Source organism: Pezoporus wallicus, unplaced genomic scaffold (genome assembly GCF_028554395.1).
Source record: "Pezoporus wallicus isolate ANWC-B61680 ecotype Strahan unplaced genomic scaffold, APGP_CSIRO_Pwel_v1 contig_6999, whole genome shotgun sequence".
Lineage (NCBI taxonomy): Eukaryota > Metazoa > Chordata > Aves > Psittaciformes > Psittacidae > Pezoporus > Pezoporus wallicus.
This window is the reverse complement of record NW_026640180.1, coordinates 675,009-693,992: the sequence shown is the minus strand read 5'-3', so window position 1 is coordinate 693,992 and position 18,984 is coordinate 675,009. Positions and strand designations below refer to the sequence as shown.

At 40.6% G+C, this 18,984-nt stretch overlaps 1 protein-coding gene and 1 long non-coding RNA gene across 4 annotated transcripts in view; one reads left to right on the top strand and one right to left on the bottom strand.

The window, feature by feature from the left end:
* The window catches only part of CCSER1 (coiled-coil serine rich protein 1), a 728,863-nt gene extending 718,241 nt beyond the window's left edge, over window positions 1-10,622 (bottom strand). Inside the window, exon 1 of one of the 3 annotated variants that reach the window (XM_057417953.1) lies at window positions 10,285-10,622. The gene's annotated coding sequence lies outside the window, so the exon portion shown is untranslated. The remainder of the gene's footprint in view (window positions 1-10,284) is intronic. The other 2 variants (XM_057417952.1, XM_057417954.1) reach the window with 2 other exon arrangements.
* The window catches only part of LOC130603872 (uncharacterized), a 94,613-nt gene continuing 85,621 nt past the window's right edge, over window positions 9,993-18,984 (top strand). Inside the window, exon 1 of the long non-coding RNA XR_008973307.1 lies at window positions 9,993-10,372. This is a non-coding gene — a long non-coding RNA (uncharacterized LOC130603872). The remainder of the gene's footprint in view (window positions 10,373-18,984) is intronic.

Below are 18,984 nucleotides of genomic sequence, written 5' to 3'. Positions count from 1 at the left end.
AACCAAGTTCCTTTTATGTATAAATATGCTCTTGAGTAACCACTTCAGTGCCCTGCCTAAACTCTGTTCCAAGATAAAGAACCACATGAAGAAGTTTTTGGTTTTGTTACTGTGCCAAACACTCACACCACTTAATTATTTTTCAGTGACTCTCTTCAATATTTATTCTGTATATTCTCTACCATAAATTGTGATCAGCTACAGTTCAGAAACAAACTATCTAAATTTTAGCAATTTAGTACTGAAACTTACCATTCTATATGTCTGTTAAGTTTCCTTTCACACAGACTCCCTTGCTTTATTTCTAAGCTCATTTTCTACTAGAGCAACAAACCACTTTGAACACTTTGGTAGGATTTCACACTATTTGAATACAAATACATGGATTTATTTTTTTGCTTCACTACTAATTGGTAAGCGATTTACTCCTGCACAGACAGATGACTCTATATGAAGTTTTCTCTTACTTCTCTATTTTTAACATACCTCCTTAAAGCAGAGGTACCAAAGAGATGTTTAACAAAAAGAAATCCAAAGCTTCAGGTGGTGTAAATGGATATAGCACACAGGCTTAAACAAATCAATTCTCATCAAGCAGGCGTCAGTCCAACACCTTGCATAAGCGTTCCACCCTATGCTTTTGGAAAAGATGATATAAAAATAACCCGGGGGAAGAAGGAAGACCATTAAAAAAAAGAACCCAAAGAAGAAAACCACTCGGGCTTTTTTCTCACATACATTATGAGCACCAAACCTAACAAGGCCTACTTACCTACAGATTTGCGTGTTGTGGTTAGTTCATTTTAATGTCTAAGAAGATCCCAGCAGCCAGGGTACACACACAACTCCTCTCCTAGGCTGACTCATTGATACTGATCATAGAATGAGCTCACTAGGCAGCTTTTTTCTTACATGAGTCTCTCTCTCTCTCCCCCTCCACTCTGATTTCTCAAAACTTCTTAAAACTTAAGACCTCCATTCTTTTGTCAGATACTGCTGAAAGCAACTAACAAATTCAAAAATACCTGGTGCAGGTTAATATACAGGCGACACACCAGGACAGTAGGATAGCAAGTATTGTTTCCATAGAAAATCAGGATAAACTGTTTGCACTTTAGCGTTTCAATCTCTCTTCTGAGCAACACAATTAACCAAAAGCTTACAAACTCCATTTTCAAATTCCAGGACAGAAAAAGTTTCAAGAAGAATGGAGGAGAACCAACAACATACAAAGGAGAGAAGCTAAAGGCACTGTAGTTCAAAAGCTACTGCATTGCCTGCCTCCTCCATCCTTTTTCATTCTGCAGTCACTGCTCAGCCTAACAAACACAAGGCCAAACAGGAGTATTTGGCTCCATTGAAGGAAGCAATACTGTAACACCAGCTGAGAATCTAGACCCATAAGTTTACATTTGTAAACAGTAATTTCATTAATACTAAATTAATTACTTCATTAATAATTAAAAAACTTCCATAGATTTCACACAGTTACAGGTTTTACTATCTAAATTAGACAGAAATAGTGGTTTCTAAAAACTAGTAACAAAACAATGGACAACAAAAGCAGTTCAAACTCCTGGTTTCTGTTTTCGTTTTTTTGTATTTGGCTTTGGGGCTGCAGTTTGCTTTGGGCTTTTGGGGGGTTGGTTTTAATTGGGAAGGGCCATCTTCACTGTTCTTTCAAGCTTTCCAGCTTTCCTCAAATTCTTCACTTGTACCAGTTGTTCAGTTCTTCACAATTCCTCACCACAGCTCTCATGCCTCTCTCAAGCTGTTCTGTGTCATCTCAAGTCTAGTCTTGCTTTAATATACAAACTCTTTATGACAAGGACTTAGCCTATATTTAGAAAATGCTGCATAAACAGATAGTGCTGTGTAAGTGTTTTACAGTTTCTCTGGTGTTCAAATTCAGCATTTTGGAAATCACATGCACTGTCCTAGGCAATTGCAAACCAGAAAGAAAAAGGAATTCTTAATGTGAGTACAGAATTTCTTTGTTTATATACATACCATTTTCCCCCTTGACTGTTTTCAAAGAATACAGAATCATTATAAAATAGCTACACCGTAGGACCTCAGTCATATTCAAATGAAAGCATGAAAAAACAGACACTCTAAAATTCTTCAAGTAACAACTTCTTGCTTACCTACTTCAATAAATATCATCCTACCGCCCTCTTAAACTAAGCCTACAAAATGTCATGTGTATTGCTAATATACAGCTTTCAGAATCATCTTGCCTGCAATATATTAAACTCTTTAAAACCAAGATGAGGAGTACTTTTTTGTTTTGTTATTTTCCCCCACCAGTTATTAAGTATTTAGAGATCTGAGAGTAGATTTTTAAAAGCTGTGAACTTGGATTTCACTGTACTAGAGCAAGTAAATGAAATAAACCTAAATCCTTTTTTCTGAAACATTGACTATTCCACATGTAGAATACACCATAGATTTGAGCTGAAAGCACCACAACTTATATTGCAACCTTCAAAGGATATTTGTATTTTATATATATATGTATGCATGTATTCAATATTTACCCCATTAAACTGATCCCTTTTTACAAGGATATTATGTCTCCCTGTAAGCAACTCACAGTATGGGTCAACTAAAGCCTCAGCCGTGTCTTATTAACGCCCCAGCCTTCTTCATTTTCTAACCCTCTTAATTTGAAACCATTATAAATATAAATGAAATGGGTCTCCTGACAAAGAAGATTCAGATGCATAATCAAGTTATTAGGCCTTTAGCTATGCCACAGAACATTGCTGTTTGCATGCTTTATCTCATGTCACACATTAAATGAAAAAAGTTCAAACTAACTTTTCTGTACATTAAAAATACAAGTTTAGCAGAACTGCAGATCTGACAGCCTAAAACAGCCTTGTAGCTTCCAGTACTGATTTCTGCCCATTAGAAATTTAATCTATAACAAAATTTATCACTAACAGCCATTAGCAGACAATTGTACATTACTCCCTTATTAAGGGCCATGAGCAAATACTAAGGACTGGTGTGAAATTTGCTGAGACCCTGCCACAGACAGCCACCAAAAACATATTTGAGCAAGACCAGGATGTTACAATGAGGGTTCAGAGAGGATAGAAATTACCTTATAGCTAATGTGACTAATCCCTAAATGTCTTCTAACAGTGGTGGAGTATAGCGAAGGCATGGAGCTTGGAGCCGATTTTTCTTTAATTCCCTACCACCCCTCCTCTGTCTTTTTCTTCCCCATCTCAACAGATGCCCCAGAGTTTGCTAGCTATAAAATTAAGATTAGCAGATAAGAAGCCATTTGTAGTGTCAACTGTTAACAGACAAACTAATTTCTCTATGTTCCTTTTACTTCTTCCTCAGCTACTTTTTGCGCATGTCATCTGTAACTCCTCAATTTTATTTTGAGGCATGGTTCTCCCAAATCTTAGATTCTTCTTTCACTTTCCCATTAACTTCTGAGAATTTTAAATCCAGGTGATCACTTTAACATCTCTGATCTTTGTAATCTCTGCTTCACCTGGACTTTATAAAAACTCAAAATGCCTTGGTTCCCACCTGATAATCATGCCCTGGCATAATTAACATTACTATAGAATAGGTGTCTGTAAGTACAGAAAAGTTTCTTTTTAGACACATTGAACTTATTCACATCAGTCGAATTTGCAATGTCTTGACCATTCAAAAATTTATATTCTTCTCAATTCACCGAAATATTTTGATAACCTAATTTTAGAGGTACTAAAAACATAATGATGTAACGAAAGACATCAAAACAGCACATGCTTGGTAATTTTTAAAAATCAGTTACTGACAAAACCAAATACTATACAAAGCAAATTAACAAATACTAAAATATAAGAATACAATAAAGGCTTCATTAAAATCAGCAACAGTTTTGTCACTAGTTTATAGGTACAACATTTCTCACAAAACTTACAGGTGTTACATTAAAAAACATTTAAAAAAACATTCAAAACACCAACAAATTAGGATGCTCAAGTCTTCTACCCACAGTGTAATTACTGCACTAACTATAGCTACACAACACCGAGAACACATGCAAAACAAAGCGAAGTTATTTTGTTACTTATAGTGAGGGCAAAGTCTGCCATTACCTATGCAACAGGAAAACCAAAAGAGAATGGAAGATACCTACCTGGCTCTCCCACCCCAGGATCCTTGACAGCTCATTAACCACTAACAGAAGGAAAGCAGGTGGAACAATCAGAATGCCTTCACAGGCTACAGGTGTGCCCGCACATATTACATGAGGCTTTTTTCCCCACAGAGGCAAGGAGTCATGCAACAAGTGACTACACCACAAAGTCTGCAGTTCCACATGCATTTCAAAACTAACATTTGAGTTACATGCTATCACTTTCTAAATGCTATTTCCCACAGATGCTGTGTGTCCCAATACTTGTTTTAAGTATCAATACTAGAAAATTAATATGTATTGATATTATCTATAGCTACTTCGTCATTTTATGCACAATTGATACCTTGCACTCATAGCTGAAGACATGATCTGCCCTCAAGATGTTTGAGAGATCTGTGAATCTTAAAGAATGTATATGAACTTGCAGCATCACTTAAATAAATATAGAGAAAGCAACATCATTTTCCCTATTGCCATTTTCTGTCAGTCACCTCCCTTCAGCAATACAGAGAAAAAAACATGAATATATCATTAGGAGAATCTGTTTACCAAGGCAGTTTATTAATATTTCTGAATACCGCAAATTAAATTAGCTTGTTAGCATTTTCATCCTTTCAATACATAGATTAAGTTCTTATTTAAAGCTTCTGTGTTAACAGCAGAATAAATATTTTTCTTGCACACACTAAAGTAATATGTATGGTCACAATTAATAAAGAAAATGAAAGGCAATCTTTTTTTATTGGCAGGACTGTTACTCTGTTTTCACTGTACTTGTGCCACAAGCGGGTCATCAAGAACCCAGCCTGTGTATTTTGAAGTTGTAAAACCTGTTAAAACAGGCACCAAGGCTCCTATTCAAATAAGCAGCAGTTCTGCCACTGGCTTAAATGGCCAAAACTTCTCTGAGAATTGATAGCAAAACTCTCCCCTCATCAGCCATACAGTAAAAAAAATACAAAATACTTTTAAATTAATGAATAAATAAGCCAGGGGAGTGCAGAATACACCACACACACACCCCTGACTGGCACTGCAGTAAATATAGCTAAAAGACACTGAAGAATTTGGAACTACTACCTACTACAAAAGAGAAAAACGCAAAGCAGAAAATGCTAGTGTATTTGGTAACTGGCAGAGGGGGCAGAAGCTGCCATTGCCACCTCAACACAAAACACCCTTTCTACCACATTCTGGCTGAACCAGGTGACTCCACCTTTCTCAGGGTGTCAGATTTTGCTGGCATGGCTAACTGACAGGTTAACATCACTGGAAGGTGATGTGCACAGACATCATGGCTTCACAGGTTCTGCTTCAAATGACAAGGTTTTAGGCTATGACACAAGCAATATGTAGATGTTAAATATTTCTGTACTATACTCTCACCCAAATCTAAATCTCACTGTACTACACAAAATCAGTAAATGGCTTGAAAGCTGCTATTTTCACATGGAAACATTTTAAGAGATCACATCAAGATGGCACATCAAAGAAGGAGCAGGAAAGAGGCCCAAAAACAAAAGTGAAAGAGGCAAAAACTAAGAAGAAAGCCAGAGCTGGAAATGCACTAGAACCAATCAACACATTTTCAGAGGCAATGATTTGCACCAAAACGTATAGGGGAAAAAAGGCATTTTTTAAAGCTTTCTACCAGTCTGTCACAACTGGTTCTTCGCAGTGGGAAGACAGCTGTGACCCTCAAAAGCATTACTGACTGAACTGGATCTCAAATTCCTGATATGTTAGAGCATTATAAAAAATTAAGAGCTATTTCCTTAAATAATGCAAAAGTGTCATTGCATTCTATGAGCGCTGAACTCCTTTCTCTCAAACTCAGCAGCTAAAGAAAATCCAGGAAAAGCTTTTTCTCCTCAACTGAAAAAAAAAATAATCTGCTACTAATTAACCTTTATAGAGAAAATGTTGCCTAACTCCACACCCAAATCCTGCAACTGCATCTGTAGGAAGTTTCTACATCTATGCCAAGTTATCAAAATAACTATACTAAAGCAGTTAAGTCATTAAGATAAGACCATGTGACTTGGGATGCATATTCCAGTTCAATTATCTTTATCACAAATCAACTGTGTGACTTCAACACACCACCACCTCAATTTCCCATCTATGAAGAAAACAATTACACATTCATACCTCAACATTCACAGGGACTTTTCTAGCATAACCAGGGGAAAAAAAAAAATGGAGTCATCTATATTCAACACAGAACATTTGTACACAAAACCATCATCATTCAGACCTTACAACACCCCTTGACAGTGTATTTTGGGGTTGGTTTTGTTTCTCTAAGTTTTTGGGGGGTTGTTTGTTGAGTTTGGGGTTGTCTGGTTTTTTGTGTTGTTTTTCTGGTTGGTTGGTTTCTGTGCAGAATTACAAAACACTTGCAACAGACTACAGTGCACATTTTAAAAACTTCTTGCTTTTTCCACATCCAGGACTTTTCTGCTTTTACTTATTGCCTGTCTGTGGTTTCTTCTGCCTTACATTTTATTATAAAACAACTATTCTCTAACAGGACAGATCACTTTTCAGGTAAGAGCAGTAGACTGCATAGGAAACATTAACATTTTGTCATACAGTGGATAAATGATACAACAGTCTGCAGTCACCAAGTATGTGCTTATATATTCTATATAAAAATATAGTGCGATACACTGTGTAAGGTAGGGCAGTGAGAACAAGTCAAAAAGCATCAAGTATCAACATGCTTAACTAGCAAACAGCTACAGAGGTTTAATACAATTGGATGTAAAATATATGGCTCCATCTTCCATAACCTCAAAGTTATAGGTCCTTACTCAAGCATAGGAATATACATGAAATATTAGAAGCAAAAAATCACACTACAGGTTTTATATGCTTACAAGTTCTGTATTTTGCATGCCATCTCACAGACACAGCACATTCAGTAGCTAAAGTCTGATACGAAAGCATATTCACTTTACCAAGTAAACCCAGTTTACTATCACTGCAGAAATCTGCCAAATAAACGCAATAATGAGAGAAAAACCTTAAGCTGCATAATTATTTCCCAGTAAACAAACCCAGCCCCTACTTGCCATTATTTTATTTATGCATATGCTTCCTTTTGTTCCCCTACCACCACCCCCATCCAATTGCAGCAGAACTACTCACAAGGGGAAGACCTGAGGCACTGAATCTTGTAACAAGCAGTAACTCTGGCAAGATAGAGAATTTAATTCAGTTCTTCTGCCTAATAAGCTGGTGGGTATTCCAAAAATATAATGTGCACCGTTTGACTTGAAATGTCTGCAAGGTTTCTTTTCCATCGATACTTTCACTGACACACAAATGCTATGTCCTCAGATGCTTTACTTGTATTAATCAACCTCAGAAAAACAATTGTGCAGCTTTCACTTCTTACCTTGCCTCAAAGATCTATAACACCTGGTAAAATACACAGCCTCTTTACATTAGAACACCTCCAGAAGTACAGTGAAAATAACCCAGGAACTCAACCTCAGTGAAAATGTCATGTCTTCAGAATGTGCACATCTGTATGTTTCTCAAAATCTACCATTATTTTAACAAAATACTTCTCAGTAGTACTCACATCTGCGCTATTGACAAAACATAAAACCATACATTGCCCTTATGCAATTCTGACTTTCCAAATACTCCAGGGGCGGTAATCCAACCAAGCCATAGTATCTTCCATGAACCTTCATGGAGGAGTAGGAATTCATCCAGATGGAGCAACATTTCTACTTCTCTCTTGCAATTTATGAAACACTATCTAGTGAAGTAAGACATTGCCAATTTTAAGTTGTTCAATGTCCAGCTATTAACTACAAAGGCTTAAATGAGGTATTAGGCTTGACTCAAGAAGGAGAGATTCAACCACAGGCAGCTCACACAGCATGACAGATCATGCATTCACACAACCATATGCTTAGACCTGAAGATACAAGATGGTTTTTCAGCATCTTCTGTGACTAACAGACTTAAACACCAAGCAATATCTCTTGTAACCCAGACATGGTACATACCCTATGCACTGTTCCAGCTCCTCCTTATGGTACAGCTCCCCACGTCTATGCTGCCTGATGGGGCCTGCACCAAGCTCATGAGAAGGCAGGCCTCACTCAAACCAATATGCACCAGCTATTCCAGAAAGTCCTACCAGGGATTACAGCCAGGGCCACAGGACTTCACCCTGTGGCTGACAGACAACTTTCCCACTGAACTAGATTTCCTCATCAGGCTGCTGCAGAAAGCTGCTGCACTCAGTATCCTTTCAAGCCAAGCTGGGGAAGTTCGTCAATTTACAGGGACCATTGCACTCCAGACTCCAAGATGTAAAGGAAATGCTATTTGCAGAAAATATCCCTTGTTTGTACTACACGCTTTCCGCAGCTCATGGACAGCCATGTACTACCTTGTGCTGGGACAGTCTTGCCCATTTACGAGATGCTGCACTTCGTTTGGGATGCTAGAGATAAATAGTAACATCAGAGCAAAATAAATTATCATCATGTCTGTAAGAGGTCTTTCTAAGGCTCTAGTTGCTCTTCTGGGTTATTCCAGGTCTCAGTCAGTCCTTCCCATTTCCATTTCTAAGAAAACATTCTTGAAATATTTTTTCTGTTTCTGCAATAATTTTCTGTCCTACAGCAGCCTCAAAAATCATGGCTAAACCAAGCCACTGCAGAGATTATCACCAAGGCAAAAAACCAAATTATGTACTATTACTACTTCGAGCTATTTAAATACAAATATTGCTGTCCTTTATACCGACTGCATTTGTACTACAGGCACACATACAACGAGGAGTTGTAAAAAAGACAAGAATCTTCCCAAATGATTAGGCGCAATGTCTTTGCTATCTGAGCTTTTTCAGTTCATTAATATTTCACTTTTATATATTCCTCAGCTGCTTTTACAACATGTTCCTTTTTTTCCTTCTTAAGTATGTGCAAAGAGAATTGTTTGAAGTAACTAGCAGACCCTGCCTCACACCCCCACCTCCGTGCCCCCTGAGAGTTTAACACTTCAAGTGCAATATATACTAGATAGAAAAACACATCTGGCATAGAAAAGGATAAGAGGAGATTCTGAGTCTCGCTTCTATTTACATTCAACTATAAAGGGGTGCAATAAGAAATAAAGCTTACTGCAGTTTCTCTCTACGCCAAGACACTGTTGTCAGTCTCAAAGGTGAGACGGAGACATAAAGCTGTGGGGGGGTTTCCTTCTCCGAGAAAAGGCAGAACCACCCCGCTCCTTTACAAGCCAACTCGCAGCAACACTTTTCCTTGCCAAGTGAAAAATCCCCTCTTTCAGCCAGGAGAGGCAACACAAAAACTATCTAAAGGAAATACAGGATTTTCATGAACCTCTTCCATAATAACCACAACCACCACCATCTGCTCCACTTTTTACGCGTGCCATCTGATTTTGGAAAACACGGGCAGCACCCTCTACCTCCTGCTTCCAAACCCAACCACGCTGCAAAGGCCACACACGACTGACGGCCAGTGCCCCAGCCCTACCCACTGACATTTCTGCCACCGCTTCTCCCTGACATCCTCACAGGTTAACTGCACACTGCAGCCACCGCGGCACCAGCTTCCCCGCTGCGTCCGGCACAGGCCGAGACCCACAGCGCCTCCGGGCCTCCCCCTCCAGCACCGCGGCGCCGCTGCCGCGGCTGGGCCGGCCCCGGCTGACACCTGAGGGCACCCAGCCCCTGCCCACCACGCCACAAAGACATCGATGCCGGTGTCCCCCCTGCCAGCCACCCGCGCTAATCCCTGCCGCCACCAGAGCGCGGCTCCCGGGGATCAGCGCGGAGCTGCAGCACCGGCAGCCCCGATCCCCCGCCGCCACCACTGCAGCCGCGCCGCGGGTCGGCGCAGGGCGGCCGGGAGCCGCCGCCCCGCGGGCTGGGAAGGCGAGGCCAAGCGGCGGGGGGCCACCCGCGCTCCGGGGCACCACCCGCCCGCATCCCCTCAGCACCTGAGTGGAGAATCAGGGCGGCCTCTGCCCACTCCCGCCAGCCGGCCCCCGGCGTATCCGGCGGCGCCCCACGGCCTGAGCCGGCTGCCCGTTCAGCCCGGCGGTGCTGCCCGGGAGGGACACGTTACCTGGTCAGGCTCCTCCGACACTCGGGGCGCTCGCCGTCCACCGGTGGGGACTGGGGACCCTCCTGCCCCCGCCCGGCCCGCGGGGTAGGTGAAGTGGTTTCCTGCGTGTCCCTGGTACGGGGTGAATAATCCCTCCAGAGCCCGGCGTCCCTACTTGTCTGTTCGCCCGTCCGTCCGTCAGTCAGTCATTTACAGCCGGGCGTGTGCGTGGTGTCTGTGTGCGCGGCGGGCGGAGGGAGGCGGTGGACGGGGGCGGGCCGGGGCGGTGCTTCCGCGCGTGTGCCGGTGCGGTGCGCGTGTGCCCGCTGCGCGATGCGGGGCAGCTTCTGCGTGTGTGTCCGTACGCGCGGTGCGGCGGTGTGTCATGTGTGTATGTGTGTATAGGTACGTATGTATATGTATGCGTATGCGTGTCGTGGGGGTGCTGTGCATCCCCCCGTGCCTGGTGCTGTCGTGTCTCCCTTCCCCGCGGTGCCCCCGCCGCTGCGGGAGCGGGGAGGCGGTGGCACAGGAGACCCCTGGAGGCTGCACCCCGCCGGGCTCAGCCCCAGCGCGGGGCCGGGCCTTGCTCAGCTGCTTCCCGCTCTCCTCTGGCGGGAGGCAAACACGGGGGACTGGTTGAAGGGGAAGTCTCCCCGTGAGGAGTTCGGCGCTGCTCCGGTATGTTTACACGCAGCATCTGCTTTGGGATTTGCATTCCTTTCTCCTGCTTTCCCGCAGGGTGGTGAAGCAGTCTTGGTTTCATTTCCTCGTCCTCTTTTCTGGTCTGTGTTTTGTAATTATATTCCAGTTACTCCATCACCATCCTGGTGCGTTGCCAGGCCTAGGAAGAGAACTTTGTAGTCTTCGTCTCCATGCCAAAGATAGATCCATCCGCGTCACTGTAAGAGAAGGAATGACTCCCCTGGAACATTGGGTCAGGGCAGAGATCAATTGTGTGGCATTTAGATGTAAATAAGTTCCTTATTGAGTTCAGAAAGAGAGGGTAAAACAGGATTAGCTATGTTCTTTGCAACTAATACTTAAGGAATATGGTTGAGTTTTCATACTATGCTTTTTCTTGCCAATTTATACAGGATCACTCCTGCCTCATGTACCAAAGTGAACTGTTTTGCCTCAGTAAGGATGTCATTTGAGTGAAATACACTATGGACTACAGATATATGCCCTGTCCCTTCATGCTACAAAAAAAAAAAAACATAAGCAACACGATGCACTGAAGAAACACATTAGCATTACAGACTTAAGTCTCCACAGGAACAAAGCATGTTCTTCATTCTGTAACATCATTGTTCCTGTGAAACTGAAGAACTCAAAGAAATTTTAACTAGTAGGCTTATACAGAGAAATGCAAATCAGAGTGGAGTCAATGAGAGTTGAAGAATTCTGAGTAAAACGTATTTCCACAAAATACAGCTACAATTTAGCAGCAACAATGAGGTTCTGCTGAAATTCTGAGTAAGGATTGTGTGAGAGTGCAGAAGCAGATGTGTCTGTGTCACATTTGGAACAAAACTGTCAGGAAATTGAATGCTTGTAAATATGGCTTTACCAAAGCTAAACCTTCAAACAAATGAGTTCACTGTACCTATCTATATTTAAATGTACCTCTGTCAATCTGCTCAACATGTTCACGAGACTGTTCTATGAAATGTAGCAATCAAGCCTAAAAGCATTTTTGTTTCCTCTTCAGCCAGATAATAAACCTAAACCAGATAAAATGTTCTACAGTCACAGAGGAAAGTTTGCTGGGTGCAGCACACAGTAGTACCACACCGATGCTACATGGAGAGAAACAGATTTTTAGCAACTTGTCATCCACGTTAAAAAGGCCAAATATCCCATGTGACACCACCTCCGGAGCAGATGTTCGTTGCTCGAAGTAGCTACACGATTTGGGAATTTAAATGAGTATGCAGTAACCAGATCATTTTACTGAGAGCTAGCTAGTTTACCAGCAAAGCATTTAAACACGTGCTCAACAATAAGTGCAGACTAAGATATTTGCCGTAAGTAAAATTGAGGGTCTGCTTAACCACTTTATTAAGCGGAGACAGCCTTGAAGTTAAAGGTAGAGGAATGCATGTTTTGCTGAGACGTGCATGATTTTCTAACTCCTTCTCTCACCCTCCTTCTTCCTTGTGTTCAGCAGAAAATTCCCAGAGCCTCCTCACGGTTAACTCTGACTCTCCAGCACATTTCTATAAGCTCTCCTAGCTGCTTGCTGTCGCCTGGAATGTCAAGCCCTTATGATTAAGTTGCACTTTCAGACACACTCTCAAGTGATGCTTCCACATCAAAGCTTTGATCAACCCAGTGACACAAGCAGATAAACAGCAGCCAGCAGCTGTTGTATGAAATTGTGTCAGCTTTTCCAACACTAAATTGCATTCTAGTGATCTGTGGGGAAAATGCCCCAAACATTGTGTTCAGCTTACACCTCAAGTAATAAATACCTGTTTTGAAGTAGTTTTGCTACCTGAGACCCCAACAGATAGCTATGGGAGCAGGAACACTTGTGGCCACCACGCCCTGGGCCTGCTCAAGCACAGGTGTCTTGATTCTCTTCTCCCATCAGTTTCCTACTGATATGGTTCCAGTGACCTCAGTGGAAAGGCTCCCTGTATGACAGCAAAATCTGTATTAACTTTTTATTAGCAAAATGAAGCCTTAAGAGGAAATTCTAGATTCAGGGACTTACAAATTAACCAGGAACAAGACATTCTCATTGGCTGAGAAATAGATATCCTGAAAGTCACTACAACTGACATGTCTTATTTGCTTGCATCATCTGTCTTTTCTTTCCATTCCCTCTTAGTTTGTGTTCATCTCTTACTGCCTGACCAGCAATTTCACATGATTCCATCTGCTTGATGCTGCCTACTTCCCAATAAATATAATAAATATAAATGTTTTTTTCATACTTTTATCACTCCCCACCTCACCCCCCAGCTTGCCAGTTTAGATCCATCACAGGGCAGGCACAGGGGGAGCTGAGGCATGTGAGATCAAATCAGTTTGAACAGCCATGTCCATTAGGGTTGAGCATGCATCCCTATGTAACCTTCTTCAAGGCCTCAGCCCTTCACCAAACAGGCATCCCTGTATTCCTGAGACAAGTCATTGGCTAGTCTGTCTTATTCAACAGACCAGACACTTGGAAGTTGTCTGCATGTGTGACCATAACGGCATGGAGTTTGGACCTGGCCATAAACGGCACTTTTGGGGTAAAACAGACTCATCTCTGTCTTGTACAAGCATTTTAAGAGCCTCAAAGGAACCGGTTCTGGGAGGACAGCTATGTATGCCAAGCAGTGATTCACTACTACACAGTGGGGGGAGTAACCTAACCTTGGCACCAGCGTACTCTGGGGCATCCTGGGTGGTCCAGGGGATGTATAGCTGTATAGACTTTGCTACAGGTTTTTCTCTAACAACACTATTTAAGCCAGATTGGCACTGGGGCTGTTGCTACACCATGGCGACCATGAGGTACTGTGGTGAGGTATTGGTTTAACATCATCACTGGAGAGGGCAAAGGAGACCTCCTGTACCAAACTGCTTCCACTCTCCTTTTAAGAAATACCTATTCAGTGGAGCATTGTCATGCTAATCAATATGTATTGGTTTTGTATTGCATACAATCATATCCACTTACACCTTTGGAGCAAGGATTAATGAAGTGACCTTCCACTTGCTGTATAGTGCCGTGCATGTGCAATGTACTGAATAAACACTGTCACTGAAACTGGTCCATTTGTTAAAAGCAATGAATTTTATCACACTAACACGGAAATCTCAAAGGAGGTTGAAGTCCACTTTAGTTAATCATAAAAGAATAGTAATCTGAAGCAGTTTTAAAATTAATGTTCATAGGTTTTGTCCCCTGCTTTTAAACAGGCTGTAAATTGATTTATAGTCTCTGAACTCCCTCAATGACAATGACACAAATGACACTTTTTAGGAATATAATCACCTTCACTGAGGCCAGAAAGAACAATTGCCATTAGAAAGATGGGATTTCTATTCATTCAAAAAGATAAATGCTCCTTACACTCTCAAAATTTAGTTTATTAAATTGAACAAATAAAAGTTACTTGACTATCTGTATAGTGAGATAACTGTCATGAATTTACCTTTGATTAAAAAATCTCCAGTTTGACATTAAAAAAGGATCAGTCTCCATGCCCTTGCTTTTCTCCTCATTTAGTCTGGTAAAACAGCTTATCTTGGCTTTGCCATTTGTTTTCAGATTCAAACACGTAATGCATACATTGTCACTGTTCACTGATGGAAATTTTGATGCCAGGGAATGTGTAACTACCACCGAAGGGAAGCAGCTCTTTAACAACCCAGCTTTGTGAACATATTTTTTCAGCTAGTTTGATTTTAAGCACTGTAGATATGCAAGCTATGTGTTGTACTGTTATCAGTATAATCAAAACAGTAAAAATGTGATGAGGTCTAATATGAACTTAGCAGTATAGTTTGTTTATATTTCCCTATAGAAATACGCCATAACTGGAGAATGCAGTTTTGTTTAAGCATAAATGTACTTATTTCAATGTTTCACTAGCCAAACTGTCTTGGTGAAAAAATAGTCCTAACTCAGAGGGATATTCTCCCAGTAAAATCTGTGTACTTTGGCTCAGGGTCTGATCCTGCATTAGGTGAGCAAACTCCTGGTTCTCCATTGTAATCCCTGAAGCTCCACATGGATACATAAATCTGAAGGACTCCAAAGGACTTGAGTGTGGTATTTTCACAAACAGCAGTTAATAAAAGCAATCAGTGCTGCCTTGTGTGCTTGCATGCCTTTTTATATGGACAGCAGAAGTCTGCATAAAGTCAGTTTTTCTTTTCATTCTGAGCTCTTTCACTCAGAGGATCCCCATGACGAAGTATTTTGGTTCTCTAGGCTACCAGGGCTTATTTGTATGTAATTTGTCTGTTCAGCTTTGTAATCTTTGTCCTTATATCGTGCAAATATTTTGGTTTGTCTGGGGATTTTTGTAAAGGTTATTTTTGTAACATTTACATGTTTGGCAAAATTGAAGTTGACAAGCATTCTTTTCAGCCTTGTTATTTATCCATTGTACAAAAATGAGAATAGGAAGGAAACCTGCTGAAAGGGAAAAATGTATTTCTATTTTAAATAGATTGAGTGTTGGTATTGAAAACATTGTCTGAGGGTGGTATTCTGTACCAGAAAATAGAGGATTAAAAAAGAATATGCCTCATTTTATCATATCTGCGACTCTAATGCATCATCACAGCAGGAGTACCACTGAACCTGGGGGGCTGAGCAAATTCTGCATTTAAATCTCATTAATCAGGTTTGCCTTAGGCCTAAAATAGCACCTAAAGCTCAGTTAGCATGGAATTCTGAAAGTTTTCCTCCTACGTTTAGTGAGCAGTATCTTCTCTGCTTTGCAGACAAAAGACCACACACAAGGCAAAAAAAAAGACGTAGGCATCATGTGAGAAGATGCAGAGGAATGTAGGATGTCCAGGTGTATACATTGATACATGGGAATGTGTTAAGTTGCACCCATATGTTATGCAATGTAACACCTAAAAGACCATTAAGTGAAAAGACTCCCAGATTAAGGCCCTGAGTTGTCACAACTGTCACAGGCACTCCACACCACAGATTTTGGACAGTACTGTTCAACCAGATAGAGCAAGGCCATCTTTCCAGCACTTCCTTCCCAAATTCTTCCTTTCAGTCCTGCTGCAGGTCTAACTTCTCTCCTGAAATGGCCATTCTTCATGCACTCATCAATTGATAATGACTTTACGGAGGAGAAAACATTTTCTTTTCTCTACTTCTTTAGCTTGGTAAATCAAGAAAAAATAATCTGCTAGTAAGAGCATTTAGTTATACTTTAATTACTGACCAAACAAGAATAATTAATATCAAAACCAGAGGAATATGTCACGTATTTTATATTATTCAGCTGGCTTGTATGATCTATTGCCAGCATCTTCAAAACACCCAGAAAAATGTTTTACCTCATTCAGTTACTGATGTTCTTCCACACAGCCTTCCAGTTTGATCTTCAGTAGGAAGAATATATCTGGAAAAACATACTGGAAATAGATATGCAATAACATCTGAGCCCTCTCAGTGTGTTATCTTTGTATATGAAATGTAGTGGTCGCACTAGCAAGAATTCGGAAAGATGCACCAGTGCTTTTTCAGAAAGGCAAAGGATTCAATCTTAATTTAAAACATTAGCTCCGTATTTCCTCAAGCACAGGAAAAAGCACGAGTTCTTGGATCTTTAGTAGTCACACTAACCAACCTGTGGCAGACCTTGAATGCCTATACAACAGTAAAGATGACACAAGTAAAAATTAAATCATATAGACTTAAGTAAAAATCTGATTTTTTTTTTAATCCAGGAGGTGAATTGTTTAGGGGCTACTGCAGTACTGTGTGTCTGAATACTCAGCAAGCACAGTCCTGTGCCCAGCCTGATGCTGCAGCTAGAGAGCTGATGTGAACTACCAGTCTCACACTGGAAGCCGCTTGCTGAGCTGGGGTTAGAAGAAAGCTTTCACTTCAGACTGCTATTGTTGCAGAGGCAGCTTCGTTTCATCAGCCTTTGCACTGGCTTGTGTGATCATGAGGCTCCAGGAGACAAGGTATCAATCCACCAGCTCTCACAATGTGCAATCAAACTGAGACGCAAAGACGTGCTAAGATACATCAATTTTCACATTCATGTCTATTATGCCCAGCTTCATACTTAGTATTTATGGAAGAGAGGGAATGTTCTTTATTCAAACATCTGATTTCAAAGTCAGTTTCTAAAAATACTCAAGTCTCTGTTAGAGATGGACAGTTGCTGAAGCCCGCATTGTAGTTCTGGTTTAAGAGCCAGGTCTGCTGCTAGTGGCTGGAAGTCTGGTCTGCTTAATGAATTTATTAGCCTTTGGCTTACATCCTAAGGGATATTTATTACTCTATTACATACTTTACTATTACACAGTATTGTTGTTACGAACATCACAAACACCCATGAAGTAGAGCTCTATCACAGTCAGTATGAGAAGAAAGACAAAATCAGCACACTTCCCATCACACTTCCCCATATATAGAAATGTTCAGTGTTGCCTCATGTGCTGAATCTTTGAACAGGCTCATATTTTGGCTCAGGTCCCTGAAGCACATATCCCTTTCTAGGAAACATTCATCTGGAGAAGAATATCTATGGTTAACAGGACAAATCTGGCATTCAGCAAAAGGCACCAGCTCCCTACTGCTCTTTCCCTGTGGAAGTTTCTTTCCCAGACAGCGATCAGCTTAAATGACCTGAAGGATGACACCAGAAAGGTCTGTTAACTTCATCTTGGGTAATTTAATTATTTATTGCTATTTATAGTCACATAAATGATATAACAGGAATTAAACAGCTGAATTTTCTGTAGTGTGGATTTCAAAAGCATTAGGAAATGCAGCAGCATAAAGGATGTGAGTAGAAAGGTACCAGGTATTTGTGGAGTTCAGCAGTGCCCAAACACTGCCAAACACATACACTTCACAACTAAATCAATAAGAAAAACTGTTCAAAACACAAAACTTATTTCACTAATATATAGGGATAATAATTAATGTGTCACAATGTTTCCTGACTTATACATCCCTATGTACTCTTCCCCTGAGTATAATTTTTTATCTATCGTGACTATCTTTGAATCATATACAGATAATAAATAGGCTCCTTCTGAGATACATGTACAGAGTAGTTATGAAAAAAACACAGGTATTTGTTACCAGTTCTACCTAATGATCAGAGTTCTTCAGGTCACTTTAACTCATCTGTGCCTAGATCCTAGACAATTAAGTGCCTTTGCAATGGACATTAAATAAAAATGGAAAATTAAAACCCAAGTGATGTAGCTAATGAAATGTGCCAGTATATTAAATATGTGTTCATTAACACATGCACACACCAACACAGTGTGACCTTTTTCTCCCAAGGGCAACAGTAAGTTATGCCTCAACAAGCAGCATGGATTTATGTCCCTAAATACTTCTCCCTTCAATAAACATTTGTATACCTGCTATGAAACCTAAGGAATCATATGTCCTTTAGTTATTTCTAAGATACTGAATTAATCTTTGAGAAAAAAATATATTAGATAATTCTGTTCATTAAATTATAATTGGGAAAAAAAAAACACTAGGGCAAGACAAAATGTTTTTCTTCTATATCGTGTGTATAAGGCTTTTTTACGCAAGCCTGCGTTTTCTTTTTGACATGATCATATGTTTGAAAGGATACTTTCAGGCAGAAATTGTCACTTAGTTCGTATTTTAGCCCAGCAGGATTCTGGTTTTCATTGAAAAGTCTGAGAGATTCTGGAGAGTATATAGGAGCTAGGGACCTAAATCCTATTAAAATACTAGAAATTGGATACTAACTCCTACAGACTTCCTCAAATATTCCACCCTGAATGGGTGTACTCTTTAAAACCACACTTTATTTTTAGTCTATATGAAATGTTCCTTTTGTAAAAAGTAGGACCTAGGAAAATACCAACCAATGCACATAGATTTTGTTTAGAAATTATGACTATCATCTGTATTCTGTAAGACCACAAAATTTTAGCCCTTGTAGAAGAGATATACTGGCTCAGTGAAAGAGGAAGCTTGCTATGGAAGCTCATGAGCAAATAAATGTGCATTTT